The sequence below is a fragment of the Gracilinanus agilis genome, chromosome 3, assembly GCF_016433145.1.
Source record: "Gracilinanus agilis isolate LMUSP501 chromosome 3, AgileGrace, whole genome shotgun sequence".
Classification (NCBI taxonomy): domain Eukaryota; kingdom Metazoa; phylum Chordata; class Mammalia; order Didelphimorphia; family Didelphidae; genus Gracilinanus; species Gracilinanus agilis.
In genome coordinates this window covers 118,061,563-118,084,259 of record NC_058132.1, presented here as the reverse complement: position 1 = coordinate 118,084,259, position 22,697 = coordinate 118,061,563, and the positions used below count along the sequence as shown (strand labels likewise).

The window sequence follows — 22,697 nt, the reverse complement described above, 5'->3', positions numbered from 1 at the left end:
CACTCTGACCAAGACATCAAAAGCCTCCAGAAGTCCTGGGCCCTGACAATTTGAGAGAGAAACAGATTAAATGGCTGGTAGAAGCTGGGAGCTCCCTTCTTCTAGCCTACCTCCCAGAATATATTATTAAGGTTAAGCAAGGTCTTTTTCTCCTTCCATTGTTAGCAAGACCTGCCTACATGGTGTGATTTCAGCCTGCTAAAAAACATACCTCTTCCACCTGCTCTCTGAAGCTTGAAATTCCCTAACAAGGAGACAGCCTTCCATTCCATAATTAGAATTAAAGGCTGAAAATGCAAATCTTCCAGAGAGAAGTAACACAAGGACTTAAATCTGCACTATACTGTTAAGGTCTGATTTTAGATCTTTTTTGAGAATTCATAGAAAAAATGGCAGAAGACTGTATAGAAGTACTTAATCAGATAGGGAGGATAATTGAAGGGAAACTATGGACTATGGAGGGAAGAAGACAGCAAAAACCTTATCCTATGTCTCAACTAGGCAATGGTCTAATTAGACCCCTTCCTTTCTATTCTCCCTATCTGGGATTAGAGTTACCAAGGATCATGTACCAGCTCTCAGTCTCTAGAGAAATGACTTTCCTAAATTTTGAATGGTAAAGTGTAGATGGCTTTGTATTAATTCATCAGTGTTCATTTTATTCCTTCATCTAGCAGAATGGGGGCTCTTTCTTTGACTTTAAAGGCCATTTCATTATCTTTGAATGACTATCAGTGTCTAGAAGTGCCTTGCAAGAAGTAAATGTTTACTAAATGTTTGTTGAATCGAAAGGAAATGCTATTTCTCCCAGAAGAATAAGAAAACAAATTTAAAAGATAATTTAAAAGAGGAAGAAACGGTTTCAATTCTCCATATACATTATTAGTCATTATCTTAATGGCATTATTGCTCCTATTTAGGACAAAATATTGAATGTACTAAACAAAAATATATTTTTGGTTTCCACAGTAACTTCAACCCCTCCTTCTTGATGAGTATAAATAATATATACTTGTTATTATCTAAAATATTATTCAATTATACCAGATGTATTAAAGACAAAAATTATATCAATGTAACATTGTTTATTGGTATGATTATAAAAATAGATAATTTTACCTTATGCCTGGGTATCTACATTTGAATGAGCAACTCATTTGACTCCATCGTCAAAGCTACAAAACAAAACAAGATTCTTTCATTAGTGTTATGTCATCTTGTATTTAAATTTTTCAAGCTTTATACATATTGTAGCTATTAGAATGCCAGCAACAATCCTATTATCAAAAGGAAACATAACCCTCAGCCTTCTAGATGTTATGATCTTTTCTTAATAATTGAATGGATCCATGATGTAATGCATGTAGATAACTCCCTTTCATGGTATAGATAGCAGTTTATCCATGCCTCTTCATCCTACGTGATCTTGCCTACATTCTTCCAAATGTTGGAGGACCTTCTTCTGTTTCTTTTTTTACATTTTGTAGGTAGCAGAGGAGTAAGATTATTATGCTTTTCTTATCCTTTGACATATGACTAGCACATCTCCTTTTCCTGTTGTTTACTTAATGCCATTCCTTGATTGGAAACCATCACTAGAAATCCGTTAAAACCTATTTTTACCTAGTGAATATCTCCTTATTGCTTTTTGGGACACCCACCACTTTAATTCCTTAGAATCAATAGTGGTCCACAATTTACAGGAATACAACTTTGAAAAGAAAGTATTTGTTTAAAAAGTAGACTATCTTTTGCAGTTAGCACAATTTCATCAACAAATAGCAATATGTGGAGGAAGCCCTGCTTCCATTTAGGTTTGCTCAAAATATCTCCTATAGTAGTGGCAAACCACTTTGGTGAGTATAGCTCTTTGCTCCATAATTTCCTTTATATTAATTATCAGCAGACCTTTGAGAAGTTGAGTCTGTCATTTCACTTACCAAGAAATCTTGTATGATCTTATTGAATCAATGTAAGCATGAGAGATCCTTTGCTGGAGAAGAGCTTTTAAGAAAGCATTCATGTCTACTTAATCAAAAGCTGTTTGTAACTAGCAAATGATAAACACAAAGGATTCTTGTATTGCCTTTCAATTAACTCTGTGACCAAAAAGTGTGTTGTAGGGAATCATTTGTGAAAGACTGTCTAATCCTTCTCAAATTTTCACCAAGGATAGTTCTACTCTACTATATACAGCCATCCTTTATGACAAATGATATTTGTTTAGAGAAAATAAAAAGTATTAATACAACTAATCAATTCATTGAAAATGTCTGAAAATACAAGCACTATTTAACACCAATAAATGTCTACCTCTATAAACAGGTACAGGTAGGTTAAGAGCATCTTTTCAAATCTCTTAATTCAAGTACTGCTTAATCTTTATAATTTTGGAAGATTCACTTTTGATTTTTTTTCATATGTAGTTGTTATTTCCATATACATTACTGTAGTTACTGTGGATATTGTTGTCTTGATTGCTTATCTTAATCTGTGTAAGTTTTTATTTATCTTCCTATGCTTTTCTATATGCATTACAGTCATCATTTCTTATTGCATAATAATACTTCATTATATCCATATACCATAGCTTGTTTATCCATTTCCAATTGATGGGCAACTATTTTAAATTCCGTAAGCGGGGAAAAGGGGTTTTGGGGTTCAATATATTAAAAGGTGGTCACCAGGGGAAATTTCCCCAGTTAAGGAATAGCCTGAAGTCAAAATTGACTTTGTGGAAGTTTATTTACAATTAAGAAAAGGTAGAAGAAATAAGGAATAAGAATCTAACACAGTAGGTAAATTACTACTATCTTCTAATTAATCCAGGAAGATCTAATTAAACCAAGCTGAGAGAGTCAGAGGGCCAGAGGCCTGGAGGTGAATGAAGCAAAGCTTCATTCACAGAGTCTATATTAAAGGGAAGTTCCTTAAGAGAAGTTCAGGAAGATTCAGTCTTTAAACTCACCACATGGAATTCTAAAGAAGATATTGAAAGCATTCTCACCAAGGTCTCAGTGTTCCAGCTAGCACTCCTCCATGAACCAGGAAAGCTAGAAGACTTCATCAGAATACCTTCACCAGCAGCCTTCTTCTCTAGAAGACCTCTCTCCAGCAGAAGACCTTCTCCTTTTAAAGAGGTCACTTTCTGTGCCTTCCTCCTAGTTTGCATATCCAATCACAACAGTTGCTTCTCTTAGGACTGCCTAGGGGGCAGTCAGTCAATTCTGATTCGTCACCCACTCTAGCACAAATGGGTTACGGACTTCCCAAAATTGGAGATGTTCTCACCTTTGGTGATTAAATCTAAAGATGGGCAGTGTAGACTTAATCTAATTGTCACAATTCTTAACTATAAATAAAAATAAATAAAAAGTATTGTTATATTTTGGAATATATGAGACTTTCTTCTTAATTGATGAATTCCTTCAGTTTATAAACCCAAGAATGGAGTTCTTGGTTCCAAAGGTATGGATATTTCAGTCACTCTTTTTGAATAATTCCAAATTGCTTTCAAAAATTGTCATACTACTTCCTGTGGTATGTGAACAATGTGTCATGCCTAATCTTCCCCAGTCCCTCCAATATTGACTGTTGCCACATTTTGGTCATTTTGTTTCAATTTTCAGTATGTGAGTAGAAACCTCAAAGTTATTGATGTATATTTATCTTTTTATTGATGATTTGTGTCATTCTGTAATATGGTTGTGAATATTTCAAAGTTCTTTTTGGAACTGTTCATATCTTAAAGAAATTAGATATAAAGCTCTTTCCTCCATTTGAAAATTTTCCTTCTTATCACCTGCATTAATTTTGTCTGTGCAGACGCTTTTTAGTTTCAAATAATCAAAGTTATCAATTTAACTCTTTGTTATAGGTTCTATCTCTTATTTGGTTAAGACTGTTTCTCCTACTGATATTCATAAGAAGTATATAATTTGTATCTTTTCAAAACTTTTATAATAGGAATTTAAATATTTTTGCACTGAATGTGATGACTTTATTGATGGTGCACAAGATAGGACTCTATGCTCTTCCCTCCCACCACAGGGGTGCTTGGGGCAGGGATGTGAAGAGGTCATGGGATCCCCAGCATAGGGACATAGGTTATTGTGGATGTGGGCTCCCCAGTGGTGGAACTACTCTTTTTTTGGCTGGGGATGAAGATCCATGGCTTTCTACTTTACTCCTGGGAGGCCATGTACATCATGAGGTCTACTACACAGTGGCTGTAACTGTACTCATTGTCATACCAAGAAATAAGCTTGACAAAATGGTCGTTGAGGGCAATGCCAGCGCCAGTATCAAAGGTAGAAGAGTGGGTGTCACTGTTAAAGTCACAGAATACCACCTGATCCTCTGTGTAGCCCAAGATGCCCTTCAAGTTCCTCTTTGCACCTTGTTTCACCACCTTCTTAATATTGTCCTACTTAGCAGCTTTCTCCACACAGCAGGTCAGATCCACCACAGACCCATTAGGAGTAGGAACGTGGAAGGCCATGCCTGTGAGCTTCCCGTTCAGCTCAGGTATGACCTTGCCCACAGCCTTGGCAGCACCCATGGAGGCAGGGATGATATTCTGGGCAGCCCCACACCCATCACACCACAGCTTGCCAGAGGGGCCATCTACTGTCTTCTAGGTAGCGGTAATAGCATGGACTGTGGTCATGAGTCCTTCCACAATGCCGAAGTTTTCATGAATGATGTTGGCCAAGGGTGCCAAGCAGTTGGTAGTGCAGGAGGTGTTACTGATGATCTTGAGGAAATTATAGTCTTTCTCATGGTTCACCCCCATCACAAACACTGGGGCATCAGCAGAAGGGGCAGAGATAATGACTCGCTTGGCTCTACCCTTCAAATGAGCCCTGGCCTTTTCCATGGTGGTAAAGATGCCAGTGGATTCCACAACATACTCGGCTCCAGCATCTCCCCATTTAATGTTGGCAGGATCCCGCTCCTGGAAGATGGTAATGGGTTTTCCGTTGATCATCAGCTTTCCATTCTCTGCCTTTACAGTGCCCTTGAACTTGCCATGGGTGGAATCATATTGGAACATGTAAACCATGTAGGACAGGTCAATGAAGGGGTCATTGATGGCCACAATTTCTACTCCTTTGGAGTTGAATGCTGCCCTGGTCACCAGGATTCCAATACAGCCAAATCCGTTGACTCCGACCTTCACCATCTTGTCTAAGGGATGTGATTGCAGCAGAGGATCCTGGCAGTGAGCTTGGGAGAAGAGCTGAGCAGGAATTTAAATATTAAGGTTGTATGTCTATTTGGAATATATATGAAAGAATGTAAAAAAAAGTGGAATGTATGGTGTCAAATGGGTCTAAGCCTAATTTCTGCCAGACTACTTTCTAGTTTTCCAAAAGTTTTCACTAAATGAGGAGTTTCTCCCCTAGATAATTTATGTATTATATGACTTGACTAAATATTGGATTAGTGAGTTCTATTATTTCTGAATCTCCTTTGCTAGTTCCACCATTAGAGAACATTATCCCTCTTAAAGGAAAGCATATGTAAGTGGATATTGATCCACAAAACCCAGCCAACTCATTACAAAACATCTGAAAGTGCATATAACATATACACGGAAACAATTGATTTTCATCACTGACAAAGCATCACAATCTACACTGTTCCTATATCTGGACCAGAGAGCCCGTCTGACAACATGTATGACAACAGACAACATGTGACAGAGAAACAGAGAAGGGGAAAAGTGTCAAGAGAAGAAAAGGAAATCGAGAAAATCACCAAGAAGAAAGATCCAAGTCTTGAAAAGACATTGTGAAAAAACTTTTGAACTTTGAACTTTGCAAAAATGGACACATTTTTTGCACAGAAGACAGAAGGAAACAATTTATTTAAGACTGGTGCAGCAATAGCACAAAAATACAAATTAACCTCACACTTTAGGGATAATGCAATCACAGTACCTAGCATGAAGATACAAGAGAAATCTCCAGGCAACTTGAAGAAAATTGATAACTTTGAAAACAAGAGTGAATATTGTTATGTGGAGATGGAATTCTGGGTGAGGCTGTCCCTATATCTTTGCAGGGATTCCATGCTTTCCATCTCCACATAACAGTATTTTGCATGCACAGTACACAAAGAGAACACAAAACACAACACAAAACTGATATCTAGTCAAGACCTAAGCAAGTGTCTGAAGATTGTGAAAATATAAAATGTACATATGTCTATAATGTAAATAGTTGCAAGTTCCATAAGATTTTAACCACATAAGAAGATCAAGCAATTTTGTTATCTGCTTAACATCAACATGCAGAAGTAATGCTTGTACAAATGTATAATAGTGTAAATAATGTATTTTTATATGTACCTGTAATATAGGTTGAAAAGTAGAGTCAAATTGTAAATAATAGTCCCTAACCATGTAGATACTGTAGCATACTAACAATTTAGCAGATAATTAGAATATTAAACATAGGGAAAGTGCAGAAAGGACCAGGGAATTTCCAAATTTTTAGTGAGCTAGTGCAGGGAAAGCATAAGAATAAAATATATAATTGTTGTTAGATAAATAACTAAGAATATTAACATACTAAAATAGATTCTCAATATAAAAACTAACATTGCATTTAAAATATAAGTAGTTTAAACATAATTTGATAACAGCTAAAGTAATAAGATAATTGTATTGCTTTATTCGATAGACATACATTAAAAGTAGAAACAAGTTAAAATTCTGTTAAATAATAAATTAGAAGAATTTAAGGATAAGAAAATTGTTACACTGTAAACTTAGACATTGTGTTCAATGGAAAACTTTTTGTGTTACAAAATTGTTTTGTACCCTATAAAAATTGTTATAAATTGCAACCTTCATCCCCCTATGAACTTCTCCAAAACCTGTCTTAGAATAGGAATAGATAATTAGTATAGTGATAAGACAAGATAAGGATTTATTATTTTGGAGGGAGGGGGAACATAAGATAAGAATAGGAAATAGTGATGCCGGGATACTGTAAGGATGGGGGATGGGACAAAAAGAGCCAGAAGAAGGCCATTGGTGACAGTTGGTGACAGTTATAAACAGAGGGGATTCTGGGTAATTCTCTGGAGGAAAGAGGAGAAGGAGGAGCTTCGGGCGGAGGATGGAGAAAGGGAGGAGGAGAACATCTCAGCTCGAGTTCAGTTCTGAGGGGTTCATGAGGATCTTTCTTTGGACATTAAAACCCTGATTCCCTGATCAAAGATTCCATCGCATCTAATCCAGCAAGACTTCAACCAACAAATCAGTTAAGTTCAACATAATCATATTAAAAACCAAAATATTCATAACCTCATGATTATCTTGATAGATGCAGAAAAAGTCTTTGACAAATATAACATTATTTTATGCTAAAAACTCTGCAAAAATACTCATACTTTAAAAAAATATAAAAAACATTTATCTAAAACTACAAGTAAGAATCATATACAATAGGGATATACTCTAACATTTTCCAATAAATGTAGGAGTCAATCACTGTTGCTCATTGTCCCCACAATTATGTTATAAGCTTCTGGAAATGTTTGCAATAATAATAAGACAAGAGAAAGAAGTTAAAAGAATAAAGATAATGAAGAGAAAATATTATCCCTATTTGCTGATATTTTGGTTTTTAATATGATTATGTTGAATATTTTCTTAATGTTAAACAATGTCAGATCAAAAACAGAAAAAAAGAAAAGTACAGACAAATCTCCTTAATGAATATTTATGCAAAAATTTTAAATCGAATACTAGCAAAAAGACTCCAGCAAGTGATTAGAAAGGATATTCATTATGATCAGGTGGGATTTATACCAGGAATGCAAGGATGGTTCAATACAAGCTAACATAATAAAAATGACAATCCTACCCAAATTAACTTACTTATTCAGTGCTATACTTTTCAAATTACCTAGAAACATTTTACTGAATTAAAAAAAAACAACTACAAAAAGTTCATTTGGAAGAACAAAAGATCAAGAATATCAAGGGAAATAATGAAAAAAATGTGAAAGATGGGATCCTAACAGTACCAGATATTAAACTGTACTGTAAAGCAGTGGCCAACAAAACAACATGGCACTGCTTAAGAAACAGAAGGGAGGATCAGTGGAATAGACTTGGGGTAAATGACAGTGTATGATAAACCCAAAGATCCCAGCTTTGGGGACCAAAATTCGCTATTTGACAAAAAAAATGCTGCGAAAATTGGAAAACAGTATCAGAGAGATTAGGTTTAGATCAATATCTCACACCCTACACCAAGATAAATTAAAAATGGGTGAATGACTCGAATATAAAGAAGGAAACTAAGTAAATTAGGTGAACACAGAATAGTAAACCTGTCAGATCTTTGGGAGAAATAAGATTTTAAGACCAAACAGGAGTTAGAAAAAAGTACAAAATGTAAAATAAATAATTTTCATTACATTAAATTAAAAAGGATTTGTACAAACAAAACCAATACAACCAAAGTTAAAAGGGAAACAACAAACTGGGAAAAAATCTTTATAACAAAATCCTCTGACAAAGATCTAATTGCTCAAATATATAAGGAGCCAAATCAGTTGTACAAAAAAATTAAGCCTTTCCCCAATCGATAAATAGGCAAAGGACATGAATAGGCAATTCTCAGATAAAATAATCAAAGCTACCAATAAGCACATGAAAGTGTTCTAAATCTCTTATAGAGAAATGTAAATCAAAACAACTCTCAGGTACCACTTCTACCCAACCATACCATAATATCATCTGTAAAGAATGATAGTTTAGTTTCTTCATTAATTGATTCCTTCAATTTCTTTTTCTTTTCTTATTGCTAAAGCTAGCATTTTTAACACAATATTAAATAATAGTTGTGATAATGGACTTTGCTCCAACCTTGATCTTATTGGGAAAGTTTCCAAGTTATCCCCATTGCAGATGAATCTTGCTGATAGTCTTAGGTAGATACTTCTTATCATTTTAAGGAATGGCCCATTTATTCCTATGCTTTCTACTACTTTTAATAGGAATAGGTGGTGTATTTTGTTGAAGGCTTTTTTCTACATCTTTGAAATAATCATGTGACTTGTGTTAGTTTGGCTATTGATATGCTCAATTTTGTTTAAAGTTTTCCCATTATTAGGAAAGTCCTGTTTTCCTGGTACAAATCCTACCTGGTCATAGTGAATAATCTTTGTGAAATATTGCTGCTGTCTCCTTGCTAATATTTTAAGTTTATTTCATCTATGTTAATTAATGAAATTGTCCTACTTTTTAGTTGCATTCTTAATTCATTGATCTGCTCTTTATTTTATGATGTAAGCATTAAAAGTCATAAATTTTCCCTTGAGTATTGCTTTGCCTGTATCCCATAAATTTTGATATGTTGTCTCCTCATTGTCACTCTCCTTAATGAAATTATTGATTGCTTCTATAATTTGTTCTCTTTGTATACATTTGTTTCCAATAACTCTCTGCCATAGTACATGATCAATTTTTATAAAAGTTCCGTGTGGTGCAGAGAAATATGTATATTCTTTAGCAATTCCATTTATAACATGTTATATCTTTTAAATATAATTTATCCTGAAATTTTTTCAATTTACTATTTTTCCTTTTATTTATTCTTCTGTTTTATTTATCTATAATTGAAAAATGAATATTCAACTTTCTTGTCACTATTGTGTTGTTGTCTAGTTAAGATAATCATTCTTATATGAGTTTGGGTATTAAATTATTTGGAGCATTTAAGTTTATTACTCATATTCTTTTCTGTGGTTCCTTTTAGCATAAAATAGGTTCCTTGTTTATATATTTCTTATTTATTTGTTTGGATGTTAATTTTTGCTTTCTTAGCCAAAATGAGAAAAAATCATGCTTTTTTTGGATTTACTTAAGTAAAGTAAATTTTCTTCCCTCCTCTCACTTTTATTTCATTGACATTACTGTTTTTCAAATGTATATCTTGACTCTGTGACCCTGGGAAAGTCAATTGACCCCCCATTGCCTAACCTTACCACTCTTCTGCCTTGGTGCCAATAAATGGTATTGATTCCAAGATGGAAGGTAAGGGTTTTAAAAAAAATGTATATCTTGAAATCAACAGATTGTCTCAGGCACACAATATGAAGATAATTACAAAATACTTTCGCACAAATAAAGTCAGAGCTAGACAAGTGTATGGGATGAAATTGTGCATTATCCCCATTTGGCAACTGATTCTGTTCAAGGTCAAAGGAGTTTTCTTTTTTCTGAAGTCTATTATAATTTCTGTCTCTTCCCAAAATCTCCCCATACACACCTTATTTTCCCTATAAATCACTTTGATTCCCTTTAGGATGTGGTTTTCTTTAGGGCTGAATCTTACTGTCATAGTCTCCATCCACCCTGCACAATTGATAGTTCATTGAGTGGTCAGAACTGAATTCAGCTTGGGGCTGTGCTCTTTCCCTTTGGCTTGGTGTAGTACTACAGGACCTTCACACACATGGTATTCTCTTCTAGTGACCTGTTCCATTTCCTCTATTCCTTATTTCTCTGGCTCAGCACCAGCAGTTCAGAATTTTGTAGTTCTGATACTATGGATTTTACTCACTGGAAGACTTTTGCTCTGGAAGGGGAGGTCTGTAGTGAAGTTGGTTATCAAAGACTGAGTAAACTTCCATAGCCTAGAGTTGGTATCTCCACATCACTGGAAAGAAAAGAGGAACTGAGTGATGGGGGTTTTGTTATAAGTTTAGTTGTCATCTACTGCTCACTGTTGGTAGCATGAAATGTGAGGGAATGGTGCTGAATAAGATTAAGGTCAATAAATGTCAATTCATGTTTTTTTTTGGTTTATTTTTTTGCCTTTTTGACTATGGGTATCTTAGATCATTCAGACTATTATGTTGTTGTTTCTGCCAGTGTGGTATGATGGAAAGAGCACTAATTGTGGAATCAGAGGACCTGAGTTCAAATCCCCCACCTGATGCTTATTACCTGTGAACTCTTAAGGAAACTACTTCATCTCTTTAGGACTCAGTGTCATTTGTAACAAGGAAGAATTGGACTAAAAATAAAAAATAATTTAAGACATTACAGTATTTTCCTTGCTATATCTATGTGAGATGTGTATAAACAGTTCAGTACTGCTCTCCTCGTATCAGAAAATCTTCCTCTTCTCATCAAAAATTTTCAAGAAGAAGAAAATAAAATTAACCTACATGATAAGAAACTTAATGTACATAGTAATTGGAGTAGCACTAACAAAAAATATAAACAAAACCACATTTTGTTTACCTGAATGAAAAATATAATCTCTTTATCTTTTTACAATAATTCTAAAATACCAGATGGATTTTTTTTCAAGAACTCTGTTCCTGAAAATACCTATCTAATATATCTGAGTGGTTGGGAAGAAATGAATTTGTAAAATTTTAAAAAGAAATGTTTTTGAATTAGATAACATTTGTGAAATAGCACAGCATTTGGCTTATAGTAGGTACTATTTCAGTCACTCACTTTTCCAGTCATGTATGACTTTTTATGACCCTATTTGGGGATTTCTTGGCAGAGATACCAGAGTGGTTTTCTATCTCCTTCTCCACTTTACTTTATAAATGAGAAACTGAAACAAATAGGGTTAAAAGATTTGCTCAGTGTCATGCAGTTAGTATCTGAAGTCAGATTTGAACTTAGGAAGATGAGTCTTCCAGATTCTAATCCTGATACTCTATCAACTGAACCATCTAACTGCCTTAGAAGGAACAATATAAATACTTATTACTTTCCCCTTTTCCTTTATTTGTATCTACAAGTTAATCAACAAATTCTTTTTAAAGCACCTACTTTGTGCCAAGTATTAGACTGTGCCAAGTACTATGTTGGGGGCACTAATACAAAAACGACACAGGTCCTGCCCTCAGAGAACTTATATATTAATAGAGTTATACAATACAATTAGGGATAAATAAATACAGAATACCCACAGCCATAGATACACATATGATAAGGAAAATTATCATTAAATTTGAAACATCATCACCAGGAGAATCCAAGGAAAGTACTACCTAATATCAAAATATGGCAGACAACATATTAGGAGATTAGGAGAAATTTATAGTATCTCAGATTTTTAAAAAGAAGTGAGCCCACCTATAAGGACCTGGAGGGAAATGGAGGAAGCATAGACCAAATCCTATTCTGATAAGGTAAACAGAATGTCAAGAGGATAATACAATACTGGGTTCAGCCAGGGTTAAACAGGAATTATCAAGGAGTTTGTAGCAATAGTCTAGAGAAGGGGGAGAAAAAGGTTTCAGAGTTCATCAGGTAAAGCAAACCACTGAGTAATGACAATTTTCTTTCTGCATATCCATTCTAGACAGCTTTCTTTTCTGTGTGTAGCATGCTAGTCATACCCATCCTCAGTCATAGGATCAGAAGATCCTAGACTGAAAAATAGAATGGACATTAGAGGCCACCAAATCCAACCTTCTCATAAATGGTTCCTGGAGAAGTAAAATTCACACCCAAAGTTATTTGAGTTATAAAGCCACAGAGGTAGGATTTGAAATCCAAGTCCTCTGATGCCAAATCCACTGCTTATTATTCTGTGGAAACTTTCACGAAATGGTCCTTATCCTTGTGTTTAATTTCTTTCTAAGTGCTACAAAATGGCTATTAGACTAATGTACCATCTCCATTCCCACCTCCCCACAATTATACCAGAGCCACTGTTTGGAGTACAATGAACGAAGTCGTTATGCTAACATCAAGTCGTTGCTATAGATATGAGGCACATTCCTTTTTAATTATTCTACATCTGTTCGAGAGATGTGCAACTTCCAACTATGTAATTGGATTTTAAGTACTTTTTCATTACTATAAATAAAGTGCTACATGCAATTATGTTGAAAGATCTACAGTGTAAGAGCAAGCCACAGCCCACAAGATACGGGACTTAGAGCATATGGGAAATGTTCCCCTTAACAGTTTAATGCTCCATAAATTAAAGAGACCACTTTGCTACTTGCTTTGGATAATGGGCTGATTATATTGAAAGCATCCAGATTTACCTATAATCATTTTGAGAGGAACGTTCTGATTTCACATCTTTATTTGGATAGACTTGTGGTCTAAAGGAACTGTTAAAAGTCTAAAAGGGGAAAACTCTAGAAAAATGGATGTTTAAGTTGCCAATCAGTATTAACTAGTGGCCGACTACTCTGGATAGCTCCTACCAAAGACCATGAATGATGAAAAATAGATTTGTTTAATGTAATAAAAGGACTAGCTCCTATTTACATTGTTCCTTAGAATTTATTAAATAATTTGTCCCCAAGTTGGAGATTGGTAATGATATAATATTATCAACATTTCTATGAGGGAAACTCAGACTCAGTTTCCCAGATAAAGAGTATCAAACTATCTCTGACCACGAAACTTATCCCTTTCTCCTATGTTATGGTGACTATTTTGTGAAAATCCAAGATGCCATTTAATTTTTTAAATGGCAGCAACAACATCTTTAGTATCTGTTCCCATTTTCCAACATAGGAAAATAATAATAATAATAATGTTAATATTTAAAAGTACTTTAAAATTTATAAATTTTTAAATAAATATTATATTATCTGATCCTCACAGCAACCCACACAGGTAGGGGCAATTTTTAATCTTCATTTTACAGATGAGGAAACTGAGACAGAGAGTCTAAGTCATTTACTTTATTATACAGCTAATAAGTGATGAGGCAGCATTTGAACTCAGGTCATCCTGCCTTCAAGTCCAGTAATCTATTGTACTATTTAACTCCCACCTTGTGACTTCCATTAATGATTTTCCATGTTTATAGCATAATTCATAATACCTTCTGAATAAGGAATTAAAGCAGTCAATAATGCAGATTATTGATGCAAATTTGTCAGTGGTAATGCTGATTACTATGTGTAAACAAATCTATATTACTTTTGAAGGTGAAGTGCTAATGATTTCTATTAGTAACTTTAAATTTAGAAACAGAATCAGAAAGAAAGCTCAAGGGTTAGTTGAACTTTGTATGACATGGTTTTGAATTTCTTCATCACCAATCAATCAACAAGTATGCCTACTATGTGCCAACACTTGTGCTAAGTAATAATGAAACACAAACATGAAACAACTCCTTCAGGAAGAAGGTAATAATAGTCTAACAGGAGAGATAACGCACACATACATCCATACATCCATACAGAGAGATAGATAGATGGATAGATAGATAAAAAGACAGACAGACAGATCGATAAATAGATAGATAGTGGATGGATGGATGGATAGGTAGACAGAAAGAGACAGACAGACAGACAGACAGACAGATAGAGATAATAGATGCAAAATAAATACAAGGTAGTTTGTGAAGGAAAGACATTAGCAGCTAAGTGGATGGGAAAGACTTCATATAGAAAGTGGTACTTTATCTTTTGTGTCATCCTTGTCTTGATGGGCTCTACCTCATAAATATCCTCCAAAAAGTGCTACTCAGAACTGAATACAATTAAAATCCCAACATAATCTGACAAGTTAAATTACAAATACACTTTTCTTTCTAGTTCTGAACTTCATACTTCTATGAATCATCCTCTGTTCGCATTTTCATTTTGGGTTGCCATGTTACAGTACTTGAAAATATTAGGCTAAAATTTTACTAATTTCTTTTAAATATGAACTGTTGGATGCCTTGCTCCATTTCCCTTATTCTTTGCTCAGGTAGAAGATTTTTATTAACCTAATTAAAATATAAAACTTCATATTTATCCCTCTTAAACTTTACTTCATTAGATTTAGGCTATCTTTTATTCTAACATGTCAAATATTTATGTGATTTTGTAACCCATTGTATTAACTATTTTTTTTCATGCCATCCACAGATATGGCAGGTATGAAATATATAATTATAACTTGCATGTATAGGATGCTTTAAAGTTTACAGGGAATTTTACATATATTATCTCTTTTGACATTGACCACAATCCTGTGAGGTAAGTGCTATATTATTCCAGTTTTTCAAAAGATAAAAAAGATAGGGAGATTAAGTGAATTATCTAGGGTCAGAGAGTTTGTATCTGAGGCAGATACTTAGCAAAAATGCCTTCTATAACCATATAGTTTTACTTTGTTTAACTTTCTCCATTTCCTCAATCTCCAGAACAGCTCAGGGCAGCCAAAGGTAGCAGTAGATGGGATCAGTGATTCACCATCTAGGCTACATCCTTCTTACTTTTGCTTTCTGAGCATCATTACATCATTACTGTTTTATCAGAAACTCATGACTGCTTCATGGAAATATAAACAAGAAATAATACAAAATGAATATGAGAAAGAATAGATTTGATATTTACATGTAATGGATTATATTTTAATATTAGAAAAAATAATGGAATTATAAAGACAATAAGAGAAAAATATGAAGAGATGAAAAGAGAAGAAAAGACAATAGAACAATCCATACTACAATTACATTAAAAAGATAGCGGCCATAAAATCAAGAGAAAAAAGTATCCAAGTAAAACATCCAAAGGGAACTCAAAAACAGAGGATGTTTATGTTAGCATACATATACCATTTACATATTTTAAACAAATAGTAAGCAATGTGAAGTTTGTGTTTTGCACATAATTTTTCTGCACTTGTTTAGTTAAATGTTTTTTGTGTTGATGGTTATAAAGTCTATAGTAAACTATAAATATAATAATATAATAAAATATTATGTTATATAATATATTAATGTAATATATAATAACAAAAATAAACAAAATGAAAGAAGGCAAAAAAGAAATACAAACAATAGTGAATTGAATTCTACCCACAATCAAAAAAGTTAATCTACAAAATTGTGTTTCATATTGGTAACATTAGTTGGTAATGATACTAACTCTGGCATGCTTGCTTTCTATTTCCCTGTTTTTATATAGGAAGGTTTGAAAGCATGGGATGATCATCTATGAGGAGCTTTAGGTAACTGTCTTCACCTGCTACATCAGAAATGTTTGCAAAGGCAAAATTATATTTAGAATTTCTATTTTATTTAATAATANTAGGTTCAAACCCGGCCTCAGCCACTTCCCAGCTGTGTGACCCTGGGCAAGTCACTTGACCCCCATTGCCCACCCTTACCACTCTTCCACCTATGAGACAATACACCGAGATTAAGGGTTAAAAAATGCTAAAAAAATTATATTATAAGAGATAGTAGCTTTGGTATCCTAAGATGTCATTGGCTACAGAAATTATGAAGTGTGTAAAATGAAAAATAAATTATATCATGTGATCAATAACCTAAGTATTGAAAGGTCAGATGTTTAAACTCTATGAAGAATTTTTTCATTTAAATACATATAGCATATATCTAAACTTTACATTTCTCCCATCACTTAGCATGGTATTAGCTGATTGAATAAAAGCAATATATTAATGACCTTTTGGGGGTAAGAAACTTTAATGAAAAAGCATAATAATGATTAATTAATTAATGATGAAGTTTTCCTAAGGTTAAATCATTCCTTATGTGCCAGATTCTCTATTCTTTGTCACATATCATTTTAGCTGAATATTCTTTATTCAATGAATATTCATCAATTCAATGAGTGTATATTAAAGATCACCTATGTGCCAGATTCAATGCTTTGGGGATACTTAAAAAAAAGATGTAGTCCCTGACTTCAAGAGATCTACATTTTTCATCTTTCTTACAAAGATGAAAGCTGTCACGAAAAATTTTAATGTATTAGAACTTACATGCTTTCAAAATAGCTGAATATGTAATGATTTCTTAAGGTGACCAAATTAAACAACATTTTAACTTAATAGGAACATCTTATGAAAACTTCCATGCCCTGATCTCAAGATCTATTTAACATCACCAGATAATCTGATAAAGACAGCTTAGTTGATAACTAAGTAAAGGACACCAAAGATCTTTTAGCTCATGCTTCCAGCTCTCTCTCTTGTAATATGGAGTTTATTATATATACTTAAAGACTCATTTCACACAAAAGAACCCCCCTGAAACTTTGCTTTTGTGCAGAAACACAAATTATATAATATCAAAGCAAATAAAGTTATAGTTTTACAAAGAATTTTCTTATGAAGATAATGCTGGATGAGAAAAAGTCTCAAGGTTAAAAATGAGCCTCACTTTATCTAAAAGTTATTTTGTCTGAGCTTGCCATTCCATGACGTTGGAATGCCTGGAGCAGTTAGAGAGATATACCCACAACTGTGTTGAGTGAAAAAAGGCTGTTAACTCATTAAGTGCTGGTTTACTAAGAACTTAAAGTTTTCCTAGAGGCTATAATGTTTTTCAATAAGAAAAGGTGTGGATCATAAAAGGGGTCAAAAGAGGAGTCTTAATGGCTCCTAACACCCTTTGGAGTGTAGGAGTGTGTAGTAGTAGTCATTTTCTGATTTTAAATATAATTTATTTTGCTGTAAATGGTCATGAGACCATAGGTCTCATTGGACTATGGGATCCTCAAGCCCATGGGTACATGAGATGCTCAAGGGACATTTGAATTCAGCTAATTCAATGTCACACATTTTACAAATGAGCCAACTGAGGCTCAGGGAGATTAAATTCCATATCCAAGGTCAAAGAATTAGTAATCTTCAGAACTGTGATTTGAACCAAAGCTTCTGAATGAAAAGTCAGTGCCTATTCCCTTGTCAGTAATAAATGATTCAATCAACATTTCTAAACCTCTTACTTTTTATCAGGCAGTATGCTGAGAGCTGGGGGTGCAAAGAAAAAGCAAAACATCCCCTCCCCTCAAGGATCTTGCATTTTAATGAAAGTGATAATATGTACATAAATATATACATGCAGGATACATACAGAATAAATGGGAGTTTACTTTAGAAGAGAAGGCATTAGCAAATATTGAGGATATGGAAAAACCTCTTAAAGATCTTCCACTAGATTCTTGAAGAAAGTTAGAAATTTTAAGAGGTAAAGGTGAGAATAAAGAGCATCACAAGTATGGGGAACAGCCTGTGCAAAAGCTTCAAAATGGAAGATTAGGAAACATATGTGAGGAATGACAAGTAGGCTAATATGATTGAATATTAAAAGATACGTTTATGAAGACTGAAGTATCTTCTGGGAAGAGGTAGACTTCTAAGACTCTCTTTTACTACAGATCTTCAAAAGGCCAAAGAAGCGCCAAAAATCTGCTGAGATATGACTTCATGGAGACTTTCTTATTGAGCAAACATCAAGATCAAGAACATTTTCAGATTCCATAATAGTAAAAATATGAAATAAATTTAATTTTTATTGGACTATAGAATTAAAAAGGCTTAGTAGGTGGTACAGTGGACGGAGTGCCTCACCTGAAATAAAAAAAAGATTCTTCTTCCTGAGCTCAAATCTGGCCTCATTTACTAGCTGTGTAATCTTGGGCTAGTCACTTGCTCTGTGTGTCTCAGTTTCCTCATCTGTAAAATAAGATGGAGAAGGAACTAACACACTACTCTGGTATCTTTGACATGAAAACATAAAGTTGAGTCATGAGGTGGCAAACAGATATGACTGAATAGGACCAAACAATAAAAGAATAAAAAAAACCCATAGTTTTATACACTTTGCAAAATGGCTTATTGAGATATGTAATCAAATAATTACTTACTTAATATCTTGATTTTATTTAAGCAAGGGGTTTATTAATCTTACATTAAGAATTTCCACAAGTCGCACTGGTCAATCTCCCAGCTAAATAATAAATATTTTTATTACATGTGCTTTTTATACAAGGGAGGGGAATTCTATTACTTCCACTGCATGCTATTGAAAGATTTTTTTTCCATTTTCAAGGAGAGCTCCCTCTTGAACAGTCTACTGAAATTATTTGGTGCTAATAATGGATACAGGATAGATTGGTGGGTGTGTTAAAACTTACAGACATCTCCAGACTTAGCAAAGAGGTGGTGGCAATCAGGAGAGGCTGAAAAGGCAAATCTTGCTCTCTTGAGTACAAATATCCTTTTTAGTTTGTTTCTGGAAGGAAATCTACTTCTTCAAATATAGAATTAAATGCAAACTGCAATCTTCCTCCACAATGAAAGTGATTTCACCTAAGGTATGACAAGCAAAAAGAGCAAAAGAACTTTTAAATGATTGTCCTCCAGAACTCAGTGAGGAGCTCAAATAGCTAAGGAATTGGAACAAAGTGATGCAGTTGGGATTGCTCTTGAACAGACTCATTTGCTGCTTTTTCAATATTGCCTCTATTTCCCTTCTAGTCCTGAAATAGAATTGCTTCCACCACTCCATTTTCAAAACATTTGCTGCTCTTATATCTTTCACTTTTTTCCATTCATCCATTAAGAGGTGAATTAACCCTTCAAGGGAACCCAAGTTCAATTCAGGACACTCAATATAATCATAGTTTCTCATGTTTAAATTTTTGTTATGTGAATGAACAATTCAATTAATTTTTCCTGTCCAGGCTTTAGTTTCACCATCTATAAAATACAAGTCATATTAAATAATCTCTTATGCCCCTTCTAGCTCCAAATAACAATAGCTATCCTTCATAGATCACTTTAAGGTTTGTAAATCACTTCATAAACCTTAATGTGATACTAAAGAATTTTGGGACATCTTTGTGTGTTATCTCATTTCATCTGCACAAGAGCCTAGAGTGAGGTGCTATTATGGTTCCAATGAGTCAGACAGAGGTGAGATGACTTTCTGAGGGTCACACAGATAGTGTTTGAAATAGGATTTGAATTCAGGTCTTCCAGACTCCAAATACAAATCTTTGTACTATAAAACTAGAAATTCTGATAGAGTATGTTCAAGGTACCCTCAAGATTCTCCCTTACCTTGCCAAGGAGTCCAATGGTAATTGTAGAATTTGCTCTAAACACTCAGATCTTTTCAGTAAATGACATTCCTTTTCATCATGTAGCACACCTATAATAAATCCATCCACCATGATGTTCATTTCTTCCATAGCTGTCACATAATTCATCATGATTTAAAGCTAGTCCATTATTGATTGAACAACTGGCTGACCTAGTAGAGTTTGTAGCTGGCTCAGGGCAATATTTGAGACTTGGGAAAGAAATACTTTAGTCTCTCTATCAGAAACAAACAAACTTGGGGAAACCATGAACACTGCTCTATACTTATTAAGGCAGATATTTAATCTGATATTTTAGAACAAATAATAGATATTATTCATTTTTTAATGAGAACTTCACCAATGTTAGGGTAAAACTTTGCTTTGCAAGGTAAGGGAGCATCTTGAGGGTAGCTTGAACATACACTTCCAGAGTTTCTAGTTTCATAGTACAGAGAATTGTATTTGGAGTCAGGATATACACATAAACAAACACACACATAGGCACATAATAAACTTGGATTTTTTTGCGTGAGAGGAAGAGCCTAGATACAGTATTGTATTGGTATGAGGAAGTTCAAGCATGTCAACTCCCTCTACTAATGAAAATTGGCAATTTCTCTATAACCCACAGACTTAGAGTTGAGAGGTTTGACATTTTCCCCAAGTAGCATATCCAATAGGTGTCAGGAGAAGGACTTGAATTTGAGACTTGAATATTATATTATATATAAAATAATATATTAATATATGTTATACAATGATATATGATAATATATACATGTTATATACTTGAGTATTATATTCTGACTCGAAAGTTGACCTTCTATCTACTATAATGTAAAGCCTCTTGAAATATTATTTTAATACTAAAATCAAAATATTAATACTAATAATTTTAATACTAAAAAGGCCTATTGAAATATTATTATTTTTTAATACTAACATCAAAATGTCTATGTAATTTCTCTTAAACTACAAAATGTAAATTAAATGGTTTTGATTATATTAAACTAAAAACAAACAAAAACAATGTAGCCAAAATCAGAAGGGAAACAACAAATTGGGAAAAAATCTTTATAACGAAAAACTCTGACAAGGGTCTAATTACTCAAATATACAAGGAGTTAAAGCAATTGTATTAAAAATCAAGCCATTCCCCAATTGATAAATGGGCAAGAGACATGAATAGGCAATTTTCAGGAAAAGAAATCAAAAGTATCAATAAGCACATGAGAAAGTGTTCTAAATCTCTAATAATTAGAGAAATGCAAATCAAAACAACTCTGAGGTATCACCTCACACCTAGCAGATTGGCTAAAATGAAAGAAGGGGAGAGTAATGAATGCTGGAGGGGATGTGGCCAAATTGGGACATTAATGCATTGCTGGTGGAGTTGTGAACTGATCCAACCATTCTGGCTGGCAATTTGGAATCATGCTCAAAGGGCTATAAAAAATGCCTGCCCTTTGATCCAGCCATACCATTGTTGGGTCTGTACCCCAAAGAGATCATAAATAAACAGACTTGTATGAAAATATTTATAGCTGCGCTTTTTGGGGTGGCAAAAAACTGGAAAAGGAGGATATGCCCTTCAATTGGGGAATGACTGAACAAATTATGGTATATGCTGGTGATGGAATACTATTGTGCTAAAAGGAATAATAAACTGGAGGAGTTCCAGGTGAACTGGAAAGACCTCCAGGAAGTGATGCAGAGTGAAAGGAGCAGAGCCAGAAGAACACTGTACACAGAGACTGATATACTGTGGTAAAATTGAATGTAATGGACCTCTGTACCAGCAGAAAGCAATGACCCAGGACAATTCTGAGGGATTTATGGTAAAGAACGCTACCCACATTCAGAGGAAGGACTGCAGGAGAGGAAACATATAAGAAAAACAACTGCTTGAACGCATGGGTCGGGGTGGACATGATTGAGGATGTGGACTCGAAACTACCACACCAATGCAACTAACAACAATTTGGAAATAGGTCTTGATCAAGGACACATGATAAAACCAGTGGAAATGTGCATTGGCCATGGTTGGGGGGGATTGCAGGGGGTGAAGGGGAAAGTAGGTGTATGAATCATGTAACCATGTTAAAAATGAAAAATAATAAAAAAAGTCTATGTAATTTCTCTCACTCCAGATATGGTGTAAGAAAAGAGGTAAGTCATTCTTTGCCTGGCAGGTTGAGTCTTGACAAGAGAAAGCAGCGTTAGACATCATTATGGGAACTTATGAAAAGAGTTTATCAGGGTTATCACAGGAAAGTCTGTAATCAAAAGGATATTTTTTCATACTCTATCAGAACAGTCTAACATACAAAAATGTTTATTATTAAAGGCCCAAGTTATATTTTACAGCTCTTGAGTCTGACATGCATTTATATCATTTTTGTCAGATGGTTATTGACAGCTGAAATTCATCATTTTTAAGTTCATTAGTCTCAAGTTAACAGTGTTGTACTCTAGTGTTACTGTTATTTATCATTTTTAGAAGGATTATAATGGAATTCACTAATACTGAACTGAAACTGAATCATTGTGTCATTATTCCTGAGCTGAGAGTTACATATAAGGATAATAAACAGCATTTCTTTAGTGCTTGAGTGCTTAAGAAGACTGTCATCAGATGGGATAATTACTTTTCTTTTTTTTAAATTTTTACCTTTTTCCAGACATGCTGATATATTTTTTAATATTTGTTTTCTGACATTTTCTAATCCATATTCTCTCCCTCCCTCTGACCTCACTCTACCTCCCAAGGAAGGCAGAAAATATAATATAGATTGTAAATACATTATCACGTAATATATATTGTTTTGTTCATTATA

The 22,697-nt window shown here is 34.0% G+C and overlaps 1 pseudogene; it reads right to left on the bottom strand.

Annotated features, from left to right (window-relative positions):
• Nucleotides 1-4,183: 4,183 nt before the first annotated feature.
• Nucleotides 4,184-5,188, bottom strand: LOC123238818 (annotated as a pseudogene).
• Nucleotides 5,189-22,697: the final 17,509 nt, after the last annotated feature.